The sequence below is a fragment of the Saccopteryx leptura genome, chromosome 12, assembly GCF_036850995.1.
Source record: "Saccopteryx leptura isolate mSacLep1 chromosome 12, mSacLep1_pri_phased_curated, whole genome shotgun sequence".
Lineage (NCBI taxonomy): Eukaryota > Metazoa > Chordata > Mammalia > Chiroptera > Emballonuridae > Saccopteryx > Saccopteryx leptura.
The window spans coordinates 2330985-2354659 of record NC_089514.1 but is presented as its reverse complement, the minus strand read 5'-3'; the positions used below and the strand labels follow the sequence as shown (position 1 = coordinate 2354659).

Below are 23675 nucleotides of genomic sequence, written 5' to 3'. Positions count from 1 at the left end.
GTAGTCACCCAGCCCTCACAGATTTGCCCACTGAAATCCCTGCGGACCAAAACTTCCAGGACCCAGTGCCGCGGACCAGCACGGCTCCTAATAACGGTGCGGAATTAAGGAAACATACTTATTAAGAAAATAAGATGGGACCGGGAGGACTCTTCCATGCTGAGGGCAATATCCGAGTGCCCCACAGCCCCAGTTTGCTTTATTATATAGCCATATGCAAATCAAGGAAGTCCTTGATACAAAGTTACACATCCAGGCTAATACAGGAACTCTCCCAAGGCATAAACAGGAATCCCTTACAGTGCATAAGTGAAATCAACCAACATCTGAACAAAGAGTGAGAGGAAGGGCATGTAAATTGCTTCCAGCAACTTAAGGAAGCAAGTGAAGTGGGTGCAAATCCTCAGCCTCGTAGCCAATATGGAGGTGGGGGGGGGGCATTCAGCCTTTTGCTAAGCCTCGAGTCTACAGAGGCTTTTTGCCACTTATGGTCCACAGCAGCCCAGATTAAGGGAAGAGTACGCCATTGCTGGCCCTGTTGTACGAGTATCCCTGTCGCTCACCCACCCACCAGGGCTCCCGGAAGGAGAGATGCTTGAGGCCACCTGGCATGGTTTCCCGCTGTCCTGCCTTGCAGAGGGCTAACGGCCCCTACTCGGGGTCACCTGGGACCCGGGAGCAGACTCTGTCACTGGTGGGCTCTGTGTCCACGGGACCGATGAGGGATGCCATTGCAGCAGTCGGTGGGGATGCCTGGTGAGTCCCAGAGTGGGGAGCAGGGAGGTCCCGGCGGGCCCGACACCCATCGCCACGCCCATCCTCAGGCGGTCCCTGGAGGAAGAGACTGACCAGCGATTCCGGGAAGCTTCTTCCGGAGCAAGCGGTTCCTTTGTGTCCCTGAGAGTCCCGGGATTTCTCTCTTACTCCTGAAGATACAAGCAGGTCATCTTGACTTCCGCTTGGTCAATATTTATCTCTGGCATCGGCACATCTCAGGCGTAAATCATCACAAAATCCAACAGCTTCTGAACCCCTGCAGGGTCCCCCCCCTTCCCACAGACACAGACACACATCCCAGCTCGTGTCACACGGAGCCGTGGCCAGCCCTGTGACGTCTTCTCAGGGCACGTTATTTTTAGTGACTTCAGCCTGGTGGTGACGGCAGGGCCTTTATCCAAATAACCTCCCGTGGGTGGAAATTACAGGCTCTGGCTTGGTCTGTGTTCTTTTCCATGGTTTTGACCGATGCATCTCCTCCTCTTTTTCTAAAGAGTTTTTCTAAAGCTGACCCCCAACACGGACCTCGGGGGCGCCCCCTCCCCGGGGGAGGGGGACAGGCTGGAGGACAGGTCTGTCGGCAGATGACGGTGATACACGCTGCGTGTCACCTGGGTGCCCGTCGCTGCAGGCGTGACCTTTGCTGCCCTTGTCCGTGTTAACGAGGCAGGCCCCGGCTAAGCTTTCCTACGCCCCACGTCTATGTTGCGTGTTTGTCGGCTGACACCTCGTCCCCGTTTCCCAGGGCGGCGGGCCCTCTGAGACACTAGAGAGAGATCTTCCTCCTCTAACGGGAGAGGACGTGAGGGTCGCGTCCCCAGAAGCCAGAGAGGACCGCTCTCTGTGGTGCTGCTCCAGGCAGCACCCGCTGGTGCTCTGGGGGGGCTCTGAACCCCGGTTTGCAAGCGTGCACCCACACCTCCACCTGCCCCTCCCCGGAGCGCTGCTGTGGGGGCCCACTCGCCAGCCACATAATTACAGGACTTCACGAAGAGGTTACTGGGCCTGAAAAAGCCTGATTCACAGAGTTTTTTTGGGTTCTGTTTTTGTTTGGTTTTTTTCAATGTCTTTGATATTTTCCCCCTAGCTTTGTTGAGCTGTGATGGACGCAGTGCGGAGGAATGATTGATTGCCGGGGATCAGTCATCACCCTCGCTGGGGCGGATGTTTGCTGTTACTGTCTTGCTCGGGTTTGCTGAGCCCAGACGCGGGAAGAGGCCAGTGGCCCCTGGAGGTGGCCGACGTGAGGATGACATTCCCTCACCTGTCTTCCACCTTCCGTCCTCAAAATTTGGAACGCACACTCATCCCGAGGAGCTCTCAGGGGTCCCTGTGTTTCCGAGCGAACACACCAGTGAAAAACCCCTCCGTCTAGCGCAGCAACTAGGCCAGGGGTCCCCAAACTACGGCCCGCGGGCCGCATGCGGCCCCCTGAGGCCATTTATCCGGCCCCCGCCGCACTTCCGGAAGGGGCACCTCTTTCATTGGTGGTCAGTGAGAGGAGCATAGTTCCCATTGAAATACTGGTCAGTTTGTTGATTTAAATTTACTTTAAATATTATATTTGTTACTGTTTTGTTTTTTTACTTTAAAATAAGATATGTGCAGCCCTGGCCGGTTGGCTCAGCGGTAGAGCGTCGGCCTAGCGTGCGGAGGACCCGGGCTCGATTCCCGGCCAGGGCACACAGGAGAAGCGCCCATTTGCTTCTCCACCCCTCCGCCGCGCTTTCCTCTCTGTCTCTCTCTTCCCCTCCCGCAGCCAAGGCTCCATTGGAGCAGAGATGGCCCGGGCGCTGGGGATGGCTCCTTGGCCTCTGCCCCAGGAGCTAGAGTGGCTCTGGTTGCAACATGGCGATGCTCAGGATGGGCAGAGCATCGCCCCCTGGTGGGCAGAGCATTGCCCCCTGGTGGGCGTGCCGGGTGGATCCCGGTCGGGTGCATGCGGGAGTCTGTCTGACTGTCTCTCCCTGTTTCCAGCTTCAGAAAAAATGAAAAAAATAAAATTAAAAAAATAAAAAAATAAAATAAAATAAGATATGTGCAGTGTGCATAGGGATTTGTTCATAGTTTTTTTTATAGTCCGGCCCTCCAACGGTCTGAGGGACAGTGAACTGGCCCCCTGTGTAAAAAGTTTGGGGACCCCTGACCTAGGCTGTTATTTCTAGTTGGAAGAGAAGGCAGAGAAAGGTGTTTCCCACCTTTATTTGTGAACACTAGGTTAGATTTCGAGTAGAAGACAGAACAAGCTCTGTGGTTGCTTCTCGGAGATGGTGCTTCTGTCACCTGCCCCCCCCACCCCCCCATCGGCCACTGGGTCCTGTCCTGCCACCTTGCGGAGAGCCCTTCGAATGGGCTGACTGATGGGTCTGCGGCTAAAGAGCCGTGTGAGTGGTCAGGAGCTGTCTGCCTAACCACCGCCAACTGTCGGCCTAACGATCATCGACGAAGAATCTCTTTTGCCTGGCCTAGGCTCACGTTTTCATCTACCAGGCAGACCTTATTGTTCGTTGTTGTTGTTTTTTGTTTTTTTTTGGGGGGGGGTTGTTTTGTTTGGAGGGTTGGAGGATGAGGCAGATTCATTTATTATTATCTTTAGCCAGAATTGCTAGAGAAGTTATGTTCTTAATGTGCTACTCTGTAGAATCCAAAATAGAAATGGAGACCCCATCACAATGACCCCAACTCGCTAGTCAACCAAGCCCCGCAGCAGGATAATACAATGTTTCTTTCTTACTCTTTATAGGGAGAGGCAGTAGCAGCTAAAAGCAAGGATTCAGACCACCTGGGAGAGGGTACCATCTCTCATGTAGCAGCTGAGTGACTTTGGGCAAAGTGGCTTATCCCTCAGTGCCGCTCTGATCCTCAGTAAGGCTTGAGATCATTGTCGTTGGGAGCATAGGATTGTTATGGGAATTATTAGCTGAGTTAATATTTGAAAAGGTGCTTAGCATCGTGCCTGGGGCATGGTGAGGGCTACGGTAGGTGACTGGTAAAATAAATGCACCGTTATCTCTTAACGGGGAATGACTTCGGATGATTCAACACTGCCTCTCTCTCTCCACCAACCGCTTCCTGCACTTGATCGCAGCCGATGGGCACAATTTCTCCAAGGCGTGAGTGAGCTATTATTGACCTGGACCCCAAAGAGTGTGGGGGTGTTTGCATCAGGGGACTGACCGCCCATGTGGCAAGGGCTGGGATTGGAATCCAGCTCCCTGGGGTCGAAAATCCCTGAGGGTGCTTCCCTTATGACATTGCCCGTCCTAAGACTGAAGGGCTACAGTGAGGGAGCCGTCACTCTGCACCTCCCACATCCACCTCTACTGACTGGCCCAGTGACTGCTGAGCCACCCTCCGAGTGTGCTTGTCCCCTGGGGCTCGCCGAGGCAAAGCTGCCTTGGCAAGCAGTGGACTCGGGATTCAAACTCAGGTCTTCTGAGACCGCAGCTGTGCGCCCCCCGCCACGCCTCCCCAAAAGCACAAGTACTGACCTGTGCTCTGAGCGGCTCTGACCCGGCGGCCCTCTCGCCTGGGGACCCACCCCGGTTCCTGCCATCGGAAGACGTTCAGACCTACGGAGAAGTTGAAAGGAAGGAACACCGGAGCCCCTTCGACCGGGTTCAACCAGGACGGTGACTGTGTTTTTAAACATACGGAAAAGTTTCCAAGAGATATTCAGCGGGCCAGAGAAGGTCCTCAGAAGCCAAGTGAGGGTTGAAGCCTGAGGTCGTGGCCGAGTCTTCCTGCTGGGGGCGTGCGGACTCCGCGCTTTGGCCTGGGGAACTCGCTGGGAATCCTGGTTTCCTGGGAGGGACCACTAACGTTTCTGAACCTCTATTTTATTGTTTCCTTCTCTAAATGGACGACAGCGATTTGTGACAGTGCTACCCAACGTGTGGACCAGGAAGCCCGTTAGAGGTTCTGGCCCTAACCCCAGACCTACTGACTTGGGATTTTCATTTTAACAAGAGCTTCTCCAGGGGACCCTACACCATACAGGCTGGGCATCCCCGGGGCAGGACCTCGTCCACAGGGGGCGGGAGCAAGCACTTGCTGACCGCTGACACCCTGTGTTGGCTGTCGTGTCCGTGGTCCCGTCCCCAGCTCTCAGGCAACACAACCATCGCGATGGCCAGCCCGATGTCACGACGGACCGATCGTGTCCAGCAACGTGGAGACGTTGCTAACGGGCGTCTTGGGTGAGAGGGGTGCGTCCTACGATCACAGTGCGGGAAGGTGCTGGCACTGACCAGCACCAGGGTCACCCAGCAGGGTGTGACACCGCCCCCCGTCCCCCTAAGTCTTGCCAGGTCCCCGGGCATGTCACGCAGGCATGACAATCAGAGCGCGAGGGGGGATTGGTGGACACTGTTCTCACCCATCTTATTGTAAGCCCGTGGAGAGCAACTATCCGAGGTTGTAGGAATCGCTCTCTCCTTGCGACAGGGGGCACTGCCGCGGGGAAAAGGGGGCCAGGACAGGGCGTCCCCTGGACGTGAGTGGAGCAGAACCGGAGGGAGCCCGTGGAGTTTGTCCCCGAGGGGTCTGGCACGCGGCGGCGAGGCGGTGCAGGCTGCCTGGGCCTCTTCACGCCGGCCTGCTCCTCTCTCTGGGGCCCGACAGAGGCCGGCCCTGGACTCCAGGGGGTGCTGCTGCCCTTCCCATCTCGGGAGGCAACGGCCACGTGGCCTCCGACCACCTGAGGCTGGGAGCCGGGGCTGCGGGCTGCGGGCTGTTTGGGGGGGTGCGTGGTGCCCTGATCTTGGGGCCCCCTCCAGGGGCACCCTCTGTGAGGCACAGGTCGGTTATTGGGCTCTGAGAACTTGCTGGAAGCCCGCTCTTTGGGGCTGGGGTTGCATGCGTGCGGTCGCTCAGGCCGATGGGGAGGACTCCCCGCCTCTCCCCTGGGAACCCAGTCCCACAGTCTGGGGGGGCGCGGGGGGGACCGAGCATCTATTTTTAGCAATTCACCCCACCTCATTTTTACAATCAAGAAAATGGGTGAGACGGATACACAGAGTTCAGTTCCTGACAACATCCGCAGCCCCTCTGAAGTCTAGGGAGATTGGGGGGGCTTGTTAGAACAGGGTCGATGCCCCGTTACCCAGGAGGGAGGGGCTGCCGTGGAGCCCGAGCCCCCGAGCGATGCCCACCCTGGGGGCAGCCTCTCACCTCAACGAAGAGGAACCTGAGAGGCGTCTGCAGTTGATAAAGCCCCTGCCGGCATGTCTCGAGTCCAGGCTGCCAGAGGACTGTCCGGGGAAAATCGGTGGGATTTCCAGAGTCCTGCCAATGGCCTCAGAGACCCCATGGAGCACGCAGGGGCATGGGGGGCCTGGGCCCAGCGGAGAAGCCACCAGAGAGCCTGCAGACCTGCCTGGGCGGCCCCCTCTTTTGTCTCCCTCTCTCTTCAAACTCATTTTTTTGGGGGGGGGGGCGGGTTCTCAGACAATCTGCACTTTCTCTCTCGTTTGGTGTCCCTGCTAACTCACGTGGGACCTTGTTCTGCGTCTCTCCCTATTTCCCAAACAAGAATTGGAGGGGTGGGTCACCGCCTGTGCCGGGCTGTGCGTGCCACGGGTCACCCCTAGCCGCTGACTGGGTCCCGGGGGACAGATGACCGCCCTGGGTCCCACCAGCTCCAGCAGGGAAGAGACGTGGGGCTTCGCCAGCTCTGTCAGCTCGAGTTGGGGCGCAGCCAGGCTGTCGAACGAATAAAGGAGCGTGACCCCGAAGTCAGGAAAAGTGTGGAGAGACGTCAGGTCCGTGTGGGGACGGCTGGTGCCCACGTGCTTCCACTCGGTCACTCTCCGTCTGCCGCTGTGCCTTGTGCTGTGGCACTGGGCACGGCGAAGGCTCGCGGGGACCCTCCAGGGTGGAGAGCGGGGCGGGTCACCGCCGAGACCCAGGGCGGTGAGGGCCACGGCCACCTGGAGCCGTCTCCTCGGCGCCCGGATGAATGGTCTAGTGTCTCCTGACAGTTTTACACGGGCATGAACGTGGTCTGGGGGACGATGGGAGGCCACCTGAGTCTGCAGCACCCGCCCCAAGGAGCGTCCTCGGAGCACGCAGGGGGCTGAGGTGGTGCAGGACGCGTTCTCTTCCAGAGGTCCCTGTGTGCGCCAGCCGTTACCCCCTTCCCTCCCCGGCAGCTGCAGAGCCCAGTAAAACAGGGGGCCCCGGGAAAGGGTCCCGTGTGCCCCACACATCAGGGCATCTCTGACCCTGAGCTTGTCATGGAGTCAATACCCGGAGGGAGAGCAGTTCATTTCAGCAGGAAACGGGGGAGGTGTGGAGGGTGCCGGGGTGACTCTGGGAGCACTGTCTGTCGGTGGAGCAGGGAGGCGAGGTGCTGGGAGCACTGTCTGTCGGTGGAGCAGGGAGGCGAGGTGCTGGGAGCACTGTCTGTCGGTGGAGCAGGGAGGCGAGATGCTGGGAGCACAGACGGCCTGCCTCTCACCCTCTCCCGGGCCCCCGTCTGGCCCTCTCTCCCAGACACCCCCCGACGGTCTGTCCTCCCTGCTCTCGGAGCCTCCCCTGAGCTGGGAGCACTGTCTGTCGGTGGAGCAGGGAGGCGAGGTGCTGGGAGCACTGTCTGTCGGTGGAGCAGGGAGGCGAGGTGCTGGGAGCACTGTCTGTCGGTGGAGCAGGGAGGCGAGGTGCTGGGAGCACTGTCTGTCGGTGGAGCAGGGAGGCGAGATGCTGGGAGCACCAGACGACCTGCCTCTCACCCTCTCCCGGGCTCCCATCTGGCCCTCTCTCCCAGACACCCCCCGACAGTCCGTCCTCCCTGCTCTCGGAGCCTCCCCTGAGCTGGGGGCACCGGCACCCACCTTCCCCAGTTCTCTCCCCGCGTCCCCTGAGACCACGGCCCGAGCTGGACGTGCAGGCGTCCCTCCCAGAGCCGCCGCAGGCCCTGGCCCCAGCTCCTCTCTGCAGCGATGGGATCTCCACCCGAGCCTGCCGGCAACAGAAACGGGAAGCTTGGGGGCAACTGGCTGGTCGTGGCCGCAGGGGACGCAGTGTTCCAAAGAATGCCAGTCACCAGGGCAGAAGACACAAGCGGGTGGGTGCCCGGAGCAGGCAGGAGGGCCACCCCCACCCTCAGAAACAGCCTCTCTGCCTCCGTGGCAGGATTGGTTCCCCAGGACAGCCTTCTGTCCATCCGTCCGTCCATCCTTCCCGGGCGACTCAAGGAAGCCCCTGCTTCCTCGACCCTGGTGCAGAAGGGAAGGCACCAGCCGTGTTCTGATGAGACGGGTCAGGGGACGCTTCAGCGCCAGCTCGCCCCAGGGGGTGAATGGCGGCAGGGTGCTGTCCACGCAGCGGGCGGTTTGGAAAGGGCTCCGATGCCTGTGGGTGCCGTGCCGGCGGAGGTGTGGCTGGGCAGGGGGGACGCTTGCCAGCCTCCAGGACAGGAACTCCCCGGGGCACCAGAGGTGGCGCCTGCCCACCACGTCCACTGGGAAAAGGGTCTATCAAGGGTCGCCCTTTTGTGAACATGCAGCTCTTTCTCTTGTGACCCCGCAAACGTCAGGGGGACGGGAAGGAGACAGAAGCTCTGTCCCAGGCGGGTGCTATCCACCGAAGTCACGTCCTTCCCCTGCGTCGGCCTCCGAGCCTGGTGTCACCAGGGCTGCGTGAGAGCCCTCAGGGAAGGCAGGCTTGGGGACCCAGGAAGGCAGGGCTCGGGGACCCAGCCCCCAGGGTGCTCCGAGTCGTGGGAGCCCTCAGGGAAGGCAGGGTTCGGGGACCCAGCCCCCAGGGTACTCCGAGTCCTGAGAGCCCTGGGGGAAGGCAGGGCTCGGGGACCCAGCCCCCAGGGTACTCCGAGTCGTGGGAGCCCTCGGGGAAGGCAGGCTCGGGGACCCAGCTCCCGGGATGCTCAGAGTCGTGGGAGCCCTCGGGGAAGGCAGGCTCGGGGACCCAGCCCCCAGGGTGCTCCGAGTCGTGGGAGCCCTCAGGGAAGGCAGGGCTGGGGACCCAGCCCCCAGGGTGCTCCGAGTTGTGGGAGCCCTCGGGAAGGAAGGGCTGGGGACCCAGGAAGGCAGGGCTCGGGGACCCAGCTCCCGGGATGCTCAGAGTCGTGGGAGCCCTCGGGGAAGGCAGGCTCGGGGACCCAGCTCCCGGGGTGCTCCGAGTCTCCCTGGGCAGGTCGGTAGCTGGGGGCAGTCTGTGCAGACCTCGTCGGGAGGGGTGCTCCTGGGGGTGCCCCTGCTCCGGGCATTCTCCTCTCAGGAGTCTGTGCCCAGCCCGGCGCCCTAGTCTGGAAGCCTCCGTGTGCCCTCCAGGGCCACCTTCTGCACACCCTTTCCGGCAACGTCGTTCACGCCGCGCTCAGAGCCAGCCCTCCACCTGCATTTGCTCAGTGAGCGCCATGTCTGAAAACCGAAAACCGACCCCTAGACCCCCGGCCGGGCCGGCCGAGGCACCTCACACAGGCTTTTGGCGCTGGACTCCGTCCTGCCCTCTCCCCCTGGCCTGGTCAGCCCCTCAGATGCCCCGCAGAGGCTGGGCCCGCCCGGTCTGGCCCTCCGGGGCCTCACAGAGGTGCTGTGATCCCAGGGCCTGTGGAGATGTGTCTCTCAGTTCTGGCCGCGGGACACTGCCTCTTCCTGTGGAGATGTGTCTCTCAGTTCTGGCCGCGGGACACTGCCTCTTCCTGTACGCACGGACTGACCTCCTGACCCACTTCCTGCTGGACGGAAGCCCAGTCTGGTTCTTGCCCAGCCACTGACTACCTGCCTGGACTCCTGTCCTTGACGACACCTTATCCCTACCTCAATCCACCTGCCACATGATGGGCTTGTGGATGTCACCGGGAGTCTCGTCGCCCTGGGGGCCACCCCCCTGCCAGTCTCCTGGCTCTGGGGAGAACACGGGGTGCACAGCCTGGCTGCGTTGGCTGGGACCCAGCTCCGGTCCTGGGAGACGGCTCCTCCCACCGCCTGTGTCTGGGTCAGCCCATCCTGTGGGCGCCTCAGGTCTCAGATGGGCTGAATCCCCCATCGAGCCTCCCAGCTCAGTCCTCAGACCCCCTAAAACCAGCGGGGGCTGGGTGGGGAGAAGGAGTCTGATAGCACATAGGTGGAACAAATAAAGGAGCTCACCTCTCCCTCCGCACTAGATCCGGGGGCACACACAGGATCCCAGATCAATGAGAACAGAATTGTGCTGAAAAGAAATCCCACTAGGCCGCACACTGAAATAGCGGGTTACCGGAGAAAAAGAATAAAATGACCAGAAATGCCACTGGGGGCAGAATCAGCGGAAGGAGGTGCATCTCCGGGACAGACACACATGGCCTCCTGTGTTAGGTATTTGCTCTCCTGGACTCTGAAGACTGGGTAGACGATGACATGTGCCTCAAAGCGCATTGTTAGGATGGACCGAACTGGCCACCTACAGGGTGTGGCGCCGTGTCTGCTGCGAGGTGTGGGTCATCCGCTTCTCACCTGCCCGTGGTGCTCAAGAAATGGCCCTTGTTTTCAGGATGAAGGAGAAAAATAAAAAGAAAGAAGATGAAGCAGAAAGTAAGGGGAAGGCCTGACCAGGCGGTGGCGCAGTGGATAGAGCGTTGGACTGGGATGCAGAGGACCCAGGTTCGAGACCCTGAGGTCGCCAGCTTGAGCGCGGGCTCATCTGGTTTGAGCAAAAGCCCACCAGCTTGAACCCAAGGTCACTGGCTCCTGCAAGGGGTTACTCGGTCTGCTGAAGGCCCGCGGTCAAGGCACATATGAGAGAGCAATCAATGAACAACTAAGGTGTTGCAACACGCAATGAAAAACTAATGATTGATGCTTCTCATCTCTCTCTGTTCCTGTCTGTCTGTCCCTGTCTATCCCTCTCTCTGACTCACTCTCTGTCTCTGTAAAAAATAAGTAAATAAATAAAATTAAAAACAAAAAACAAACAAAACAAAACAAAAGAAAGTACGGGGAAGAAGAAGAAGAAGAAGATACTAAGTTTCTCCCCAGGGTAGGGGCGGGTGGGGAGGGGAGAGTCTGTCCTGTGCAGTCATTGGCTTTTTTTTTTTTTTTTTTTTTTAAATCCGGCGAGTTCTAGGTGAACAGCAGCCTGGGTTAAGCTCCCATCAGAATGAACGAAACAGCCTCCCCGGGACCCCCATGCCCAGTCCTCTGTGCCCCGGGACCCCCATGCCCAGACGTTCCCAGGTGGATCAGAGGCACCTGGCCCAGAATGGATGCCCACACTTGACCCCTGGCCCTCCACCTGGACGGGGCTAATCAGCCCTGCCAGAGCCGACGGGGGGCGGGGACCCTTTATCATGCACATCTCCGGGGAGGGGGGGGCTGAGCCTTCCCAGCCTCTGTTGTCTCACAGATTAACCCCCTCCGAGGCTGCATGCTAATGGCAGGTGCTTCTGGGTTAAGCCATTTAAACATTAACTTTTAGAAGGGTGCCTATAAAATAAAAAAATAAAGACACACACACACACACACACACACACACACACACGTACGTTCGCAGGCGGGCGGACCTGGTGCTCAGATGTGGTGCTAATACCAAATCTTCAATCGCACTAACTGAGTGTTACCCGTCCCCGAGTTCTGTTCCTGTCTTTGGATTCTATTAGCCCAGGAACCCCGGGGATTAAAACCATCAAGTGTATTGAGCTGCAAATGTATTTCATTAAAGTAACATTAGTACCATATTGCATGTGACAATCTTGAAAAGGCAGAACTGTGGGGACAGAAAGCAGATCAGGGGCTGCAGGGCGAGGGAGGGACCGAAAAGATTGTAAGGGGGAGGGGGCGAGAGGGGATCTTCTGGGGTCACGAGATCGTCCCGCGTCTTCACTGACTCCGTGGACACACAATGGAATACCTTCCCCAAACTCCACACACACACACAAAAAGGGTGATTTCTTTCCTGTAGGCAAATCCAATCTCCACACCTCAGACTGAAGAAGCGTCCTTCGTGAGCCCCTGTTTGGATTGTCAAGTCGTTTTGATTCAAGGTACTTCACGAAAAGGAGTGGGGGTGATATGAAGACATCATAAGGAGAAGGGACTTCCATGGACATTTATTTAACACAGGAGCCGCAGTGGCCCAGGCCCAGGAGACAGAAGACGGACGCAGGTCATCTATTCAGAGCTTATTTCTGGGGCCTCCCTTCCCAGGACATCAACCACTTCTAGGGGCCAAGGAAAGGCAGGTTGTTGGGGGGGGGGGCTATGGACAGTTCCACGGAGGGGGGGATGGTGCTGGTCGGCCCCCTGACGACAGACAGGTCTTGCACCATCCCGTCACCATCGGGCTAGAGACACCTGAGCGTGACAAGGCACTCCCTCCTGACCTTTCCAGCCTGGCCTCTGGCCAAGTGCCCGGCCTGCCCCATGACCGCCATGCCCAGCCCCAGCATTGCGCACAGAAACAGAAGGTTGCGCTCTCTCTGGCTGCGGGGAGGCACGTGCCCCTGGCAGGCTCTCCCTGGGTTCCCCCTGTGGCTCTGGGCATCTTGGGCGCCCCAGGACTCCCCTGGAGTGTGGCCACCACTGGGAACTTTCCCCAGTGCCACCTAGCTGCCCCCCCGGCACTCAGGGACAGACTGTATTTCTCCTGTTTAGAGAATTCAAGGACGTGCCTGGTGCATTGTGGATCATGGGGGTGTCTGTTAAAAAATGCAGAGGGACCCCACAGGGTAAATTCTGTACTCTGTCGGGTGGGGCGGGCCCAGGGGTCTACAGGGTGAGCCGGTGCCCACGGGCTTCTGAGGCAGGCATTCGGATGGATGGCACGTGACTACAGATCACTCCTCGTCCTAGGGTGAGGGCTGGAGGTGACCACTGGTTCCTAGCGCTGCCTGCCGGGGGTGCTGTGCTCCCACCCCTCTCTCCTTGCTGGCTGGGCCAGGGGACTGGCCTCGCCCCTCCCCCACTCCCATGAGCAGAGGTGAGGCCCGCTTCTGGTCAGACCACTTCCCTGCCCGGGTGCCTCTCACCTGGTTCTTTTCTCCTCTGCTGGGTTGCTGACCACGTTGGAGATGGTGGCTGGGCACCCAGCTCTACAGATAAATGCATTTCCTGATCCGACTTCCCAGGGAGGGTCTCTCTCACCGGGTGCCCGCTCAGTGCCAGGCGCTCCCCGCTGCAGGGATGGCACCAGTGAGCAGCCAGCCTTTATTGCCCTGGTCACATGCTTCGAGTCAGCAGGTGAGACAGGTATCCATCAATTCATCACTAATGATAACGAGAGTCTGTCAACTTCTCTCCCTTCAGCTGAAGGAGCCGTCTCACTCGTTTAGGTCATTGAGTTCCTCACTGGGGCAACACCCTGTTTTCTATGCGGACACCTCGCCGCAGCGCGTGGGTTTCCCCTGGAGCAGCTCTGCCCTGCCTGCCCCGGTCAACTGATCAACTGGGTTCTTGGGGCGGAGGTGGGGGGGGTTCAGGCACTGCAGGGCTGCCGTCTGTTTGACCTGGCTGCCGTCCCTTGGGGCGGTGGGCATTTGGATTCTGCAGTGGGAGAAGGCACTCAAGGATGATTTGCCCACAGGATGGCGCGGCCAGGGGACAGCTGTCCAGCTGTCGTTGCTACAGCCACAACAGAGCGACTTGACTTGAGTTCATGAACTCGGTTCATAAAGTGGTCCCGGCTGGGCCCGTACCGGACAACAGAGGCATGCGCAGTGTCTGCGTAGAGGAGGGCGCAGTGGGGAAGGGACGCCCACCCCGGGAATTCTGGGGTCCACGTCAACAGCAAAGCACTGACCCCTTCTCGGGCTGGAGCCATGTTTGAAAATCCCCATGTTTTGAGACAGGTAGATGTGACTCCTGCCCCTGCACAGGGTCTTGGGACAAAGGGAAAGAAACACTCTCTAAAGGACATTATCCAATCACCTAGCAACCCTGGAATACGGACCGAGATTAGATACGTCCACTCTGTCAATATGAATGCATGAATTTGGTGACTGCATCTTACATGTATGTAAGACAACATCCCCACTTTTAGGGAAGACATCAAAGCCTGTCAAGACAGGCGGGCACAGTTCGTTAAACCTGCCTACCAACGACTCAGAGATCACGATTCAGATGTCTCCACACCTAGGTGCTCTTCAAACAGCTTCAGAGGCCCTGCTTTCTGGCTGTGGCAGGCTTTCCCCGCTGAAGGGGGCCTTCAGCCAACCTGCAAGGTTTACACTGCTCTGCTTGTGAGAAGTCGGCCGAAATGGAGTTTTTCTCTCCTTTAGTTTCTTTCTCGAGTCCCTCGTTGACAACAGGGGTCTCTCCGTGTTCTGATCTCCCAGGAATCGAGGGAAGATGCTTCACACCAGTCTCTCGAGGGTACCCCTCTCCTAGGTTTCTGAGCTCGGACCGACGGGCACACGTTTCCGGGCGGCCTGGTGTAGCTGCAGAAAAGCACGACCTTTCATCAACACACCCATCCAAGGGTGTGAAAAGCAGGAACTAGAAAAAGCGCACCCCCCCCCAAAAAAAGGCTTTTCACATCATGCGGATGCTGCTCTGACCAGCTGTGTGAGCTCAGGAGAGTTAACATCTGTGAGCCTGGTCCCTCCTCTGCACAGTGGACACCTTCCCAGGGACAACCTTGGAGGGTAGAGTCAGGGGCGGGATGAGAGTGTGGCAAATGTTTGGCCCATACAGACGCTTTGTAACTTACTGTTGTAGGTGTTTTTACAACATCAAGACCCAGAAAAAGACCTAATTACCATCCTATTTGCATTGTAATTTTTTTTGACTCCGTAGAGACATTAATGATCATATAGTTTTCATTAATGCAGCTGTTCTCTGTACCAGTCACTAGAAGTTACAAGTATAACTTGATTTAACCCACAGGATAGCACTCTCAGGAGGGCTTAGTAGCCCATTTCAAAGATAAGGGACAGGGAGGTGGTTGGCATTAAGCACCTAGTAGGGCCTCCGCACTCCACCAGCAAGCACTCCGGTGCGCACACGCAGATGGGGAAACTGAGGCTCAGAGAGGTAAGGCCCCAGGCGTGGCGGCTGTGCGCAGCGGCGCAAACCCGGTTCTCCTTTCCCGGACAGGACCACTTGCCCAGAATGCAGGGCAGCCGCGGCTCGTCTTTCCGCTGCGCCTGGGATGCAGGATTCGGGCTGCACAGTTAGGACTTTGAGTTTCAAAGAATTCGTTTACAAACTGCCTCTCGGGATAGGTCCGATGTGTGTCCGGGGGCGCCCGGGCCTGGGATGTCGGGGTCCCGCGTCTGGGAATCCCGGGCGGCAGGAGGACGGGTCCGGGCGCCCACGCCCCGTTGTCCGCCCGGCTGCCCTCCCCGCGCCGGTCCGGGCAGCTGCCGCTAGAGGGTCCAGCCCCGCGCCCGCGCCACGCCCTGCGCCTAGGCCCCGGCTCCGCCCGCGCTGGCGGCCGAGCGGTCCGGGCTGCGGCGGCGGCGGCGGCGGCGGGAGGAGGAGCAGGAAAAGCGGCCGGGGGAGGAGGCGGTGGAGGCGGAGGCGGAGGCGGCGGCGGGCGGGGCCGGGCCAGTTTAAAGCCCATCGAGGGGGTGGGGAGGCCGGGAGGAGGCTGGCAGGACGGAGCGGCGCGCCGGCAGCGGCTCAGCGCTCCGAGGCCGCGGACACCGCGCGGAGCAAAGTTTGCGCGCAGCTCTTCGGGCGCCTGGGACGCCCCGCGCGTTGCGCCCGCCCCGCAGGCGCTGAGGGTCGCCGGCAGCCACGCGGAGGCGGCCGGGAGCGGCGCCGCGCAGGTACGGAGTTGGGCGGGGAGCGCGGCCGCAAGTTACTTTGTGGTCGGCGCGGCGGGGCCCGGCGGGCGGGCGGGCGGTCCCCGCGCCGTCATTGTCTGTGCGCTAGCCGCCGACCCGGGGATGCCGGGCGCCGCGGGGGCGCGGCGGGCGGAAGGGCGTCGCCTGCGGGCCGGGGGCTGCAGCGCCCGGGACTCGGCCGGCGGCGCGCGAAGGCGGGGAGCGGGTTGCGGGCGCGGCGCGCGGGCCGGGCTCTGCGCGCGGGTGCCCGATCCCGGGGAGCCGTGGAGCCAGCGGCGCCTCCTGGAACCATCCCGTCCGACGCCGGCCGCTCGGAGCCGGGGAGGGCGGGGGCTGCGCCGTCAGGGCTGCGGCCGGACTCTCGGCCGCCCCGAGATTGGGCGTCTGCGCCCCTGCAGCCCCCGGTGCGCCCGCGCCGGTCAGCGGGACACTCCCCAGCCCAGAGCGGACCGGCTTCGGGATCTTTTTTTCTTTTTCTCTTTGGTTCCGTTAGTGACCCCGCTACCCGCCGCTGGGGCCTAACCCCGACTGGAGGGCTCGCGGATTAGCCGCCCGCCAGCCGTGGAAATGTGATAAGAGCCGTGCGGTTTGCAGAAGGAAATTTCTGATGCAACTCTCCGCCTTCGCTGATTGCCTCTCCAAACGCCTGCTTGGAGAAGGCCCGGCAGCATGTGCGTTATGGAAATTAGGGTATTCTCTACTTTTTATTGTGTTCGTCTTCTCTTGGGATTGGACGAAACGCCAACTTTTTTTTGGTCGTTTCCTTTGATGGAAACGTTGGGAACTGGAAGAAGAGCCACAGGTGACCGGGACAGGGTCCTGGATCCGTGGGGCCGATGCACTCGAAAGAAAGAATGCTTTCTTGCAAACGTGGTGCCCACTTTCATTCAAGAGATGTAAAGAAAAGACCCAAAACAAGTAGCGCTCGTGAGTAAATAGGCGTCATTGCACAACTTTCTGGGTGCTGCTGTTTACAAGGCCAGGCGCAGAACACTTTGTTTCTGAAAACGCTGAATCAGCCGTTTGGAGCCCCCAGCTTCAGAAATGGTGCTCTACTTAACATCGCGCTCAGTTTTACTCAGAACACATGTTCGCGCGGCAACAGGCGTTGACTGGGGTTTCCAGCACAAAGCTGGTGGTTTCTCCCAGGAGTTGACTCAGAACACCCCCACACCGCGGCCGCCGCGGCCGCTGCCACCAACACCACCACCACCAACTCCCCCCCCACCCCCCTTTCTTTTTAGAAGGAAAAATAGGTAGAAGCTAGTTTTCAACAGCAGAAGAAATTCCCACTTACAGGGATGGTGCAGTGGCTTTTAGGAGGAGGATTTTATTCAGTAAAAGACCTGAAACCAAACGTGTTTCCAGGAATGATTTAGGCGGCTAGGTTTTCCTATTATAAATCAAAACTCGAGGATTACAGCACATAGCATTTGAGGTTCTTTTTTTTTTTAAGTTTTTTTTTTTTTTAATTGGGAATACTTGAAAGACAAGGGCCACACAGGCCAATCTCCAGATTACAGGGAATTTGAGGGCAAGCCCGGGTTACACACCCAGCCAGCAAGCATGTGTAACTGAGAAGTGTGGCGGCTGATCCTTGTGTGGACCTTCAGTTTATGGGACACCTTCAAAGCCTTGTTGCTTTTAATCCCCCTACATCCCCTGATCCCCACTTTACAGGTATGAAAACCGAGGCCCAGGAGATTAAATTGGCATGCCTAGGGTCACATGGCCAGCCCATGATGGACTGTCACCAGAGCCTAAGCTATGGCAATATATATATATAGAGAGAGAGAGAGAGAGAGAGGAGAGAGAGAGAGAGAGAGAGAGTCCTGTAAGTTTAATGCTTCTGCACAAGTCCCTTTGCCTCTGAGAGGAAAATGGCCCCGAAAAGCTGCCCCGCCAATCACACACCCAGAGAACATGAGGGCTCCATGACAGTTCCAGCTGCTCACAGCTTTTCCACGGTTCCACCATTACCGCCCCGGCCATTATCAATATTTTCTTTTGTCTGTTCACTGTTTATACTTAAATACACATTTATTTTGGAAGGAAACATTGATATCCACAGAGTCATGAGTTTGATACGGCAACTTGTGTTTATTGTAATTACAGCAGTGTTTGAATAAAAAGCTGTGTACTCCCGAAGTCATTTATTTCATATCGCCAGTGGTCGGGAACTGTGTTGGGGGCAGCGTCGGATGGGGGCAAAATGCCTTTTGTTGGTGGGCCAGGAACCTGGAGTTGAGGAGGCTCCTGCCAGGGACTTGTGCCAGGCTGTGTATGGTGGTGGCCACCAGAATCGGACCCCAGGACAGCCCTGGCTCAGTGACAGTGACCGTGAGCATCCCAGTCCGTCTCCACTGGGAGAGAAGAAGGAAGTCAGAATCTAGGAGCCGGCCCTGAAGTTTTGATATTGACTCTATGTGGCTGATTCGAGACTTTACAGGGTAGAGAAACCAAACTCCTGCTTAAACACAGAGACCTCGATCATCGTGGAGCTGTGGAAGTTCTTGGTTGGCATATCGGGTAAGACCCAATGCTTTCATTAAAGGTGGCGTAATGTAAAGAATTTTTGTCCTAGGAATATTCTGCCTGAGCCTCCACTGGGGTTGGGGGGGGGGGGGAGACCCCTGCATAGTAGGAGGGGCTGGAGGAGGAATCTCTGCCTAGCTGGCTACAGGGGACTTCTGTCCTGTTTCCTGGGAAGGAAGCCTGCGTGTTTGCACTTTCTGGCACGCACCCCACGACTGTGTCACCAACCTGGAATCGCATGGGCTCCTGAGAAGAAAAGACGTGCTCTGTCTTCCCTTGAAGAGATCGGTCCGGTGTTCAAAAGTTAAATAAAACTTTTTTTCCTCGTGGAGAATTTTTTTTTTTTTTAACCTCGTCTTATTTATTTTTGCTTAATTCCAGCAGTAGGGAAGATTATGGAAGAAATTAAGACAGTCACGCTACTTGGTTTGGGTGAGACTTGGCAAACAGATGCTTTGAGGGATCCGGGAACCTTCTACAAGGGTCTGCGCTCATGGGCGTGTAACTTGGTCTCAACCGTTCCAGCAGCACGGGCTGGCGTCTAATTTGTGTTCGTATTTCCGTGGCACACTTCTGGAGAGCTGTGCCTGTCCCCAGCCTTCTCCTGCCTCTAATAAGGGAAGGGGAAATGGTGGCTGTCCTTCGAGATGGGCAACAAGAAAACCCGTGGTCTTAAGGTTAACAAAAATCATCTCCAAGGTGGAGTTGGGTGGTGTGACTTTCTGCTGTGGGGACACACACATTCCAGGGAGAGCTCCCTGTTGGCCCATGTGCTGGAGAAGGGATCAGCTTGGGAACGAGAGGGGCCTGGCGCTCCCGGGGGCTGCCCCTGTGCAAACGGGGACATTGAAGTGGCCATAACTCCTCCGTCCGGTAAGTCACGGTCTTGCTGTTGAAGTCCTGCCGGCGACCCTCGGGATGACAGTGGCCCGTTGTGACTGGATGCCGCCAGGAAACCAGAATATCGTTCCTGTTTTCAGCCATCGAAGGTATACGTGGGTTTGGGGGCAGGTATTTCCTGGGCTGTGCAGATCCCGAATTGGGGGCTCTTCCTTTGGGTTGAAGTAGCCACAGCTGATGGTGGGATTTCACATTCATGGCGGGAATGAGATCTGAGAGGCACCTGCTCCCTCTCTTTGCCCAGGGCACCCAGGAAACCCACAGCGACTAAAAGCTCCACTGTGAACCGAGTCACTTTGAAATTCAGCGGTCTGGGCAGGGGCCAGCAATGCCCGTTGCATACGGCACGCCTCCCCGATGCAACTCCAGTTTCTACTACCATTGACTGGGTCGGTGGGCCTCAGCAGCCAACCCAGCTCACTGGGAAAGCGGGAGTCATCAGGGGTGCCCACCTGCAGTGCCGTTGGGAAGGTGGGGTGCCAGCATTGTGTGAGCCCTGGCACAGGGCGCGGCTCTCCGGGAGAGCTCAGAGATGCTTGCTGGCACGTTCAGCCTTGGCTTTGAGCAGCTCCTATGCTTCAATATTCTGCTTTCTATTAATCTGCAAGGTCTGCTAGAAAGAGAACTGTGCTGTTCATACTCGGGCCTCCTGTGCTGTGCACAAGTTAGCTGCACAGAGACCTCTTGGGTTGAGGGGTCCCTGCTGTGGGCACCAGCCCCTGCGAGTGTGAGTTCTTTGACTGCCTACGTGTAACAGAGAGTTTGGATGCCTCACAGGTAAGGTCGTAACGGCAGAGGAGGAAGGCGGGACTGTGAGCCGGGTCACCAGGCTGGAGCACCAGCAGCTCCCGTCTCACCTGGGGCCGGGACTCACAAAGCAGTTGGCACAGTGAGCCGCAGGCATGCTGGCCTTCATGGTGAGTGGCATCACTGTCACCGTAGCCGAAAGCAGGGTGTGCGGCTGGGCCCCTCAACTCGTCCTTTCTCTGCAAATGGGGTGCAGGGTGGACCGCCGTCGGTCCGACCCCCTCTGTGTACTGTCCTGTGTGTCACTGTGGGGGGTGACATGGGCTCCTCTGGAAGGAAGAGAACCACGGTGCCTGAGACCCCTGCCTTCTCTCCTGTCCCGTCGTGGGGTCACCACAGCGGGGACCTCCGGGGCCACCGGCCCCGACGGGCTGCCTGAGTTCCACGGGAGGTGCTCGTGGAGTCCAGAGACCCTGTGAGCCCTCGCCGCTCTGACGAGCTGGGTCTCGGGTTCACTTCCCTGTGTTTTTAGCTTTTCATCCCTGAGACGGTCGGGCAGAGGTTTCTTCCAACCTTTTTATGACTTGAGTACTCCCTCGCATAGAAACATTTTATAATACCACGTATCTAATAGGAGTAATAATTTTAGGGTTCCCTGCCCCAGGAAACCCACACTGACCAAAAGCTGCCAGACACCGAGTAATGTTGAAATTCAGAAGTCTGGGGGCGGGAGCCTCGTGCACGTAGGGAGTGTCCCTTGGCTTAAGGGCGACGCCTCCCTCTCGATCTGGGAGCTACCGCCCCTCCCACGCCTCCCCCCAGCCCCCCAGGTGGGAGGAGGACCTGGGTGATGTCCAGAGCATTCTGTACGGCCAGCCCGGGTGTAGGGGTGTGGGTGCAAGAGAAGGCCCTTCTCTCTCCGGAAGGATTGTGCAGGGCTCTCGAGCCGGTCACCCCTTCAGCGGGCCCCGTCTCCTGCTGCTCGGGCGTGGCCTTACCAGACAAGTTCTGTCCATGGGAAGGGTCACCTGGTGTTCTAATCCCTCAGCTCCCGGGGCAGGCTGTTGTAAATATGATTTTTTTTTTTTTTTGTAATCAGAGTGATCTATGTGGCCTAAAGTGTCAGATAATTCCCCCAGAAACGAGCAGACTTATTAGCCATTTTTTTTTCTGTCTTCACGTTCCTATGTCTAAGCTGATGCAGTTCCTCCCCACCTGTCCCCTCCGCGGCCCCCACGCCTCCTGCCCCCCACTTTCCGCGCTTGGAGGGTCCCAGCCGCACCCTCCCCGTGTCCTTCCGCCTGCCCCCCACTTTCCGCGCTTGGAGGGTCCCAGCCGTACCCTCCCGGTATCCTTCCGCCTGCCCCCCACTTTCCGCGCTTGGAGGGTCCCAGCCGTACCCTCCCGGTATCCTTCCGCCTGCCCCCCACTTTCCGCGCTTGGAGGGTCCCAGCCGCACCCTCCCGGTATCCTTCCGCCTGCCCCCCAGTTTCCGCGCTTGGAGGGTCCCAGCCGCACCCTCCCGGTGTCATTCCGCCTGCCCCCCACTTCCCGCGCTTGGAGGGTCCCAGCCGCACCCTCCCCGTGTCCTTCCGCCTGCCCCCCACTTTCCGCGCTTGGAGGGTCCCAGCCGCACCCTCCCGGTGTCATTCCGCCTGCCCCCCACTTTCTGCGCTTGGAGGGTCCCAGCTGCACCCTCCCGGTGTCATTCCGCCTGCCCCCCACTTTCCGCGCTTTGAGGGTCCCAGCCGCACCCTCCCGGTGTCCTTCCGCCTGCCCCCCACTTTCCGCGCTTGGAGGGTCCCAGCCGCACCCTCCCTGTGTCCTTTCGCCTGCCCCCCACTTTCTGCGCTTGGAGGGTCCCAGCCGCTCCCTCCCGGTGTCATTCCGCCTGCCCCCCACTTTCCGCGCTTGGAGGGTCCCAGCCGCACCCTCCCGGTGTCATTCCGCCTGCCCCCCACTTTCTGCGCTTGGAGGGTCCCAGCCGCTCCCTCCCGGTGTCATTCCGCCTGCCCCCCACTTTCTGCGCTTGGAGGGTCCCAGCCGCTCCCTCCCGGTGTCCTTCCACCTCCTCATCGCTCCTGGTGACACCGCGGACGTCCCCAGGACGGCCCCGGACGCCTGGCCGAGCCTGGTGGCTCCCTGTGGTCACTCTCTGTTGTGTCGGACATTTTGTCTCTCCTGGGCTTGCTCTGGGCCTCTGCCTCGTGGTTCCTGTCCCTGACTGTCCCTCCCTACCCCCGCCCCAATCTGACACCGTTGTGCAAATGTCCTTTCACACATGCTTGGTATGTGGCCAGTTCTATCTTTCTGGAAAGGGTGGCTCCTCGGGGCCTGGTGGCCCTCGAGGCTCCAGTGGGGACGGCCCCCCGGAAATCTTCCCCCTCGGTCATCCCGGGGAAGGTGCCCTCGGCCCGGCCCTCGGGTCTCGTGACTCCTCCGCTTGGCTCCCTTCCAGAATGTGAGGGCGAACATTCCATAGTAACTTCCAAAAAATAAAAATAAAAAGAGAGTTGCGTGCAGATTTTCTGAGAGCTTGCGTGTCGGCAGAGGTCCACGGTCCACGCTCACCGCCAACGGGTCTGTCCAAGGAGTCCGTTTCCCAGCTGGGCGTCGTTTTCCCTCGAAAATTCGAAGGCCGCCATTTCGTGGTCTTGAGGCAGAACGGGCTGGGGCTGAAGCAAAGCGGGTTCTTCGATTCCTTGTAGGAAAACCTCCCAGTGTTTCCCTCCGTGTGTCCCCCCCACACACACACCCTTTTTTTTCCTTCCTTTTTTTCTTGTCTGGAAGCTCGTAGGATATTCTGTGTGTGCCTTTGTGCGGAAATCCCTTGAAGATGAGCCTTGTTGGGGGTCTACACTTACCCTGCTGGGTACGTCCAGGGCCCCTGCAAACCGGGGACTCAGACCCTTTGGGGAGGGGACAGGTTTCTGAGTTAGTTCTGTAGTGTTCTTCCCGCTCCCTTTTCTTCTCCTCTCCTTCGGGAATGGCTTTCCTGGGCCGGTCAGCTGCCTGCGCTGGCCGTCTATCTTTATCTCAGATTTTATGTCTGTTGTGTTGTTCTCGTTTGTGGAGCATAGCAACTTGACTCTGCCTTGACGAGTGGATTTTTCTCTTTCTACTTTTAATTGCTAAGGATCTCTTTGTTTCTTTTTTGTTGATGATTTCTTATTTTTTAAATAGATTATTATTATTATTATTATTATTATTATTGGGCAGCATTAGATTCATTGCAAAAAAGTGGAGTGGAAGATAAGAGATTTCTCATCTCCCTCCTGCCCTCCCCGCAGCCCCGCCGCCACGCCCCCCCCCCCCATCCTCACCCCCAACAGAGTGGGGCACGTGTGATGGTCAGTGAACCTAGGATGACTCAACACCACCCAGAACAATTCTTCTTCTTCTTTTAAGGCATACTACTCCTGCTACATAGATGCCCTTGCCTTTTAAATCTCTTTTGGCAAATAGTTTTTCTAAGTTTTTAGTTTTTTTCCCCCACCATTTCTTCTCTCCAGGTTTTACACTATTTATTAATTTTTTAAGTTTTCGTGTGTGTGTGTGTGTGTGTATCTGACTGTCTCTGGCATCCCCAGAAAGCGGAGTGGAGGGCAGGCTGCTACTTCTGCGCATGTCTGATTCGGGAAAGGGGTGGGTGTAGAGGCGGGGCGGCCCGCAGCACGGGGGAGGGTGCGCTAGGTCTTACTGACTTTTCCCTCCATCTTCCCTCAGGCTCTCCCATGTCCTGGACGGGCTGCTGGGCGCTGGGGCCTCTCAGGGCCTCTCGGGGCCTGTGGCAAAGGAAACCCTTCCGTTCTGTGACCTTGCTCTTGTCACCCTGGCAGCGAGCGGCAGGAGTCCCAGAGGGAAGCCAGATGCTCCCTGCTGTGGACTTGCTCTGGGGCCTTAGACAAGTTCACCGGTCTGCACGGTGATTTCTCCGAGATTCTCGGGGGTGGGTCCTGTGCCTCGGTGTTCTCTGCAGCGTTGCTGCGGC

The 23675-nt window shown here is 58.4% G+C and overlaps 1 protein-coding gene across 1 annotated transcript in view; it reads left to right on the top strand.

Annotated features, from left to right (window-relative positions):
• The first annotated feature begins 15356 nt into the window (after positions 1–15356).
• GRB10 (growth factor receptor bound protein 10) overlaps positions 15357–23675 on the top strand; it is a 118921-nt gene continuing 110602 nt past the window's right edge. Inside the window, exon 1 of the mRNA XM_066353849.1 lies at positions 15357–15484. The gene's annotated coding sequence lies outside the window, so the exon portion shown is untranslated. The remainder of the gene's footprint in view (positions 15485–23675) is intronic.